Genomic DNA, 6,000 nt, shown 5'->3' on the forward strand with positions numbered 1-6,000 from the left:
ATATTGGTTCCAAACATTTTTGGAAACTCAAAGGTGGGTATAGAATGGATCAATAAAGAAACAACTTTCGCCCCTCCCCTCCCCTCCTTGGTCATTGGATGCAAAGGATGAGTAAGATAAAAACCCCATGCCAGAATTCAGAGAGTTCACTCATGCAGTTGCATAAGCATTCGTGCCATAATCCTAGATTTACTTCTCTGAACCCATTAGACTTGAATGCTATTCTTCGACACAAAAAATTGCAGACTTCTTCATGCATGGCAAATATCAGTGCTAAATGGTGTTCAGCATCCTTGTAATTATGATAAATTTCAGGTGATTGAATTACGATATAACTTTCAGGCAATTTAATTTGATTTGCAGATTCCAAAACATTTTAGTAATCAAATTTCCTTAATATTCTGCAATCTTGAATTTCATTACGTGTGCTCTTAACAACGCTCAGCAGACTTTGCTAGTTTCGATCAGAAGATTGCACCCTCACATTTCTTTGAAGGATCTGGATGAAATGGCATGTTTATTATTATTACTGGCAATGCAGTATCTATGGCGATCTGGCCTCTTCTGTGAATTCTACTCGTTTACTGGCATTCCATTTTAGTTTCTCTTTGAACCATCTCAGCTCTATGGTTGTTTCCCATCGATAAAGAAAATCCATGGCTTAAGGAGATTCTCATGACAGAGAAAAGAAATGAAAGCGCGAAGTCATACTTGACATATAGAAAATTAAGAAACCATGAAAGAAAAGAATTAAAGGAATCAGAACCATTATATAAATTTCCATTGTTCCATTACAGTTCAAGCAAAATGTGGCTTCTTGATAGAGGAACATAACATGCTGCATTCATAGACATTTAATTGCTTGCTTCCTAGACATGATTTCTCATGGATACCACTGTACTCAATTTGCAAAGGCAAAATACATCACAAATACACAGACAGCAACTAAAATGAAAGAATCTTTAGCTCCTTATTGACCTACTACTACTCATGATGATCACCAGTGCTGCTGTTTCTGTAAAACCCCATCTGATCCTCTGAGCTCATCAAGAGGGACCGAAGAATCTCACTGCTGTCGCTGGAAGCCCACTCCATCGGATCCACAGAGCTTATGAGCGGCCGAAGAATCTCATGCACGACTATCCATCTGTTGCTAAAAACATCCGCAATCTTTATACGCACATAATTGACAGATAAGGGTTTGTTGTCGCTCACAACCAGCGATTGGCCGTGGATGAGAGTCTTCAGTCTTGTGCCCGCTGGAAGCTGCACCAGATCTGCCAAAGGCAGCCTCATGTTGGGAACCACATGGTACCTCACATTGTTTGAAAATTCTTGGCCTTCGCTTGAGAAAACAGAATCGTCGCTGAGAGTAAAGATGGTGAGGTTTTGCAGGCGCAGAAGCTCAGGGGACTTGATGCGCATGGCCAAGGCAAGGATGCTGTAACCGCCATCTCTAAGACTGAGCGCTGCATCTTGCAGCATGAAGGGCGTTATGACATCTTGGCGGCCACGTCCGTGAGAATTACCTGTGACGACGAGGCTGCAGTGGGCGGCAATGGCTTCCAGGTTTGTTCCGTTGGGCAGCTTTTGCAGATCGGCGTAGGTGAAGAGGCCCTTGGCGATGTGGTGGGAGAAGGCCTATCATTGAGTGACAACTGTCTTAAGGATGGAAGACGATCTAATGGCTGGAGTTTATTCCATCGTCTAACAATCGATCTAAGGGCCCATAACGAGACAGCACGGCATGGAGGGGAGTTCCTCTCAGAGGGAACACCTTACGGCGTAAAGATCAAGATGATTGAAAAGAAATTTATAGCTTACAATGTCAAGATCAAGGGAAATATTCCTATCCTATACTCTTGATCGAAGTTGGCCTTTCCCCAATTGAAATCATGGCTATATTTAGGTATTTCATGTATAAGAAGAAGCTTTACAACATGGAATCCGAGAGGCTTTCAAAAATTTCTTCTAACTCTAGTCAAAACCCCCACCACCGCCTCAAGCATGGATGGCATAAGGATGCCTAGTCTTGGCTCGACCACTTGGGGATAAAGGAGGAGATCATCCTGGGAAATAAGGATAGTGTCAAAAATACTATTACCTCCAAATTTAAGGATAAATTGTGGGATGATAAGGAGTTGGAGGGAAAAAGGAAGCTAAGGTATTATAAGGAGGTGATCAACCCCACCCTTGCTAACCAGAATGATCTCTTTGTCTTGAATAGAATTAAAAAAAAGTGAACATTGCTAGGATAATAACTAATTCTCATGAGCTTCGAAGTGAAACCAGATGATGGCCTATTTCCAAAACACTGTGGAATGAAAGAATCTGCCACCTTTACAATACTATGAGGGTGGAAGATGAAAAACATTTTCTCTTAGATTGCCTGTCTCTTACTCAGATTCGTTCTCATTTCCAAAACATTTGTCACACTTCCAATCTTCTTGACTTGTTAAGTCAGCCTCACAATAGTGATCTTGGAGCGCTTATTTCCCTTCTTTTTTATCATAAAAATAAGATTTTAAACAATTGCATTTAAAGTATTATTTTCTTAGTGTTTGATAGACCACATTGGTATTAGTGGACGTTATTCATCATCATCATCGTCATCATCATCATCATTATAATATATAATAAACTTTTCATAATAAAGATTAGTATCTAAAGATGACGTAGTATAACAACTTGATATTTTGGAAAAAAAAATTCCGTATAAATGGGTTTAGGCTAAAAATTGAATAATTTCAAAATATTTTTTTTTACTAATTTTAAGAAAACAAAATCCACCAAATAATAATGTGAAATTTCAAAGGGTTTCATTAATGAGAGTAAATGACTAGTTCAGCCCAGATTTCGGAAAAAAAATAATAATAATAAAAAATAAAAATAAAAAATAAAAAAAGAAAAAATAAAATAATTTCATTACTTCAAAAGCAAGGCTGCATGGTAGATGATATACCTACTGAAAAAACTAGAATTGAACGATTTTGTATGATGGTTGTTAGCAGTCTGTAAATTTCCCTAGGTCGAGGAGAGAAATTCCAAAGGTAATCCCAAACCACATTTAGGCCCAAATTTAGCCCTTCTAGCCTTGGAGAGGGCTCTCTCACTTAGGTTTCTCAACTAATATGTTTATTAGGCTAGATATAGAGATCAAAAGAATGGGTTTTAAAGGTTTGATGGCAGAGTGATAGAGACATCCATTGGGCATGGAGTCATTGATTTTAGTAAATCTCATTGATCAAAATGGAATGGTGAGAAATTCTTCACCATGGGCAAGATATCCAGTGCTTTGGATATTTGAAATATTTTGTAGTATATCGTGGTGGAATAAATAATTATAGTCCAATAAGCATGAATCATCTATCAGGGATGAATTTTACACTTAGATTTAGATGAAAAACATTTATATTACTTGAAAGGGGAAAACAGAGCACCTATGTTGGATGAATTATGTATTCACATAAAATTCATTCTAATAATGAGGATATAAGATTAATGAATAACTAGAGAGAAAAAGGACACATAAACACAGGACAAATCACATCACCAAAACTTGCTGACACAAGAATCCTTGAAAGAAACAACTCTAGCCCTTCTTCATTAATCACTGAGTATGGAAAATAATCCATCACAACATACACCCAACTCTCTCTCTTAGACTCGCCCATTCCTTTCTCCTTGATAATTACATAATATATACATTAAAAAAATAATTTTCCACCTTGTAGAACCGAATTTCCCAAAATAGAAATGATTATGGGTTTGTAGCAGCGAATGTAGACCTGCTTTGCTTAAAACTAGGAAACATTTTAGCTAATGTAATCTTCAACTAAATTCATAACAAAAACATTAAATATTTACAATAAGATAAGGTTTCAACATCCTATTATTCCAGGACGCTTGTAACCATCCTCAAAATTAGTTTTGGAAGCTTGGTAGTTGAATCTACAAGTCAAAAAGGCTGACTATTCAAATGCACAACAAAGGTGCTGCATTTCTTCAGATTCTCGGAGTGGAGATGAATTTTCTCTACACAACTGAGAACTTCAGAACTTGCGCAGTGAGTTTCCTTCTCTATTTTTCTCAGTACATCCCGCACATAAAGGCTATGATCTTCATATATAACAACAAGTTTTTGGACAGCTGAAAAGCTACAAGCAATGGCATCTGGAAAGTTAAATCCTGTTCATATCTCTCTCAAAATTGTGGGAATTAAAAGATAAGCCATGTTGTATTTGACTCAATCCACCCCTTGATATCTGGATCATATATGGAATAAGCATTTCCAGTAAAGAACCCCAAATAAACTACTCTAAAGATTAGAGCTGCTAAAACTAATAGATTCAGTACCAACTGTAATGGCTGAAGCTGGTAGGCCATAAACACAAATTTGATCAATCTCCACAGAAGACTTATCTTACACTGATAGCAGTCAAATAGTTAGGGACACAGAAGCCTTGGCATATACTAACATTATAGTTGTGTCATAAATTTCTTCTTCTCAAATTTCCTCTGGACAAATTTACTGAACTCTTGTGTGTTCTAACTTTCTTGTCCAGACTCTGCATTTTTATAGTTACAGTTAATCCCATAGCACTAATGAAATTTCCTTGGAAATATTACACATATGAGACCACCTCTTTTGGGATTTTAAAGTGGATTCCTACATTTAAGCTATGTTACCAGAAACGAGAAACGAGAAATGAAATGAGAAACAACAACGAGACGAGAAACGAAGTTTGGAGGTTTCACATTCAAGAAATGAGGAGAGAGAAAAAACGAGAAAAATGTGAAAAACATAAAACAAAGCATACATCATCTACATTCTCCAATAATGTGCTCACATAGACCATTCTCGAATATTCATAGTGAGAAACAAAGCTTGTGTTGCTTACATAGGTCATTTGCAAATACCCATGTTTGATCCTTTAATAGTGAAGAAACCTTTGGCATTGAATTCAAGCTTGATTTGACCTTTCCATTTCCACTTGATTTGGACCTAGTGAGAGTGGGATTTTTTTGAAGGCCATATCCCTAAAAATTTCTAGATGAGTACATGATCTGGCATATCATGTGTATATTCTAACATATTATTTGAGCGGACCTCAAATTTGGGCTATATTGTAGTATTTGGTAAGCAACTACTAGGATGTAGTTTCCCTAGTTGGGTAATAGGATAGTGAAGATTGAATTGAGCTCCATTGGGATTAGGGAATTGAGCGAAAAGTAGAGGGTTGTTTAGAACTACTACTACCTTCAACTATTTTTCTATAGGAAGAAGTGTTGCTCCCTCCACTGACATTTTGTATAGAAAAAGTGGAAGGGTTGAAAACCAGAAATGCTACAACTATACAAAACCCAAAAAAAAATACCATCAAACTTTCAAAACTTTATCGTTAATCCATTAAAATAGTGATTAATCTTTATAATTATAATAGTAATTAATCTTCATAATAATGAAAATAATATATAATGTAAAGTGTGCATTTAAATTTATAGTATTGTATAAAAAGACAAATTTTAAATATTAAATACTATAAAATTATATAAGAAACTCTACACTAAATACACTTTTAAATAAAACCAACACAAAAATTAAGAAAAAATAATTAAAACATTAAAGCAACACATCCTAATAATATAATTTTAACAAACAAAATCCCTAAATAAACAATGTTGTTAAAGAAATTTTACGCTAAATACAGCAGAGCATGAAACCACCTCTAAAAACTATCCACAAAACCAACTTTCATTTTTTTAAATTGGACTCAACATTACAATGAAACCAACATTACAAACAAAACAAACCAGAGCAACGTTTCTGGGAAAACCAACCTTTGCCTTTTTTTTATTCTGCTCAACGTCCAATTGGAACGAGACCAGCGTTACAAATGAACCAGAACAAACGTTTCTCTGAAAACCGTGTCAAAAAACCATTCGTTTCTGGAGAAACTGGTTTCATGTATTGAAAAACGAAAACGACCGTACAAAACG

Source organism: Pinus tabuliformis, chromosome 1_1, assembly GCF_031772625.1.
Source record: "Pinus tabuliformis cultivar Carrire ecotype Pingquan chromosome 1_1, CPIR1, whole genome shotgun sequence".
Classification (NCBI taxonomy): domain Eukaryota; kingdom Viridiplantae; phylum Streptophyta; class Pinopsida; order Pinales; family Pinaceae; genus Pinus; species Pinus tabuliformis.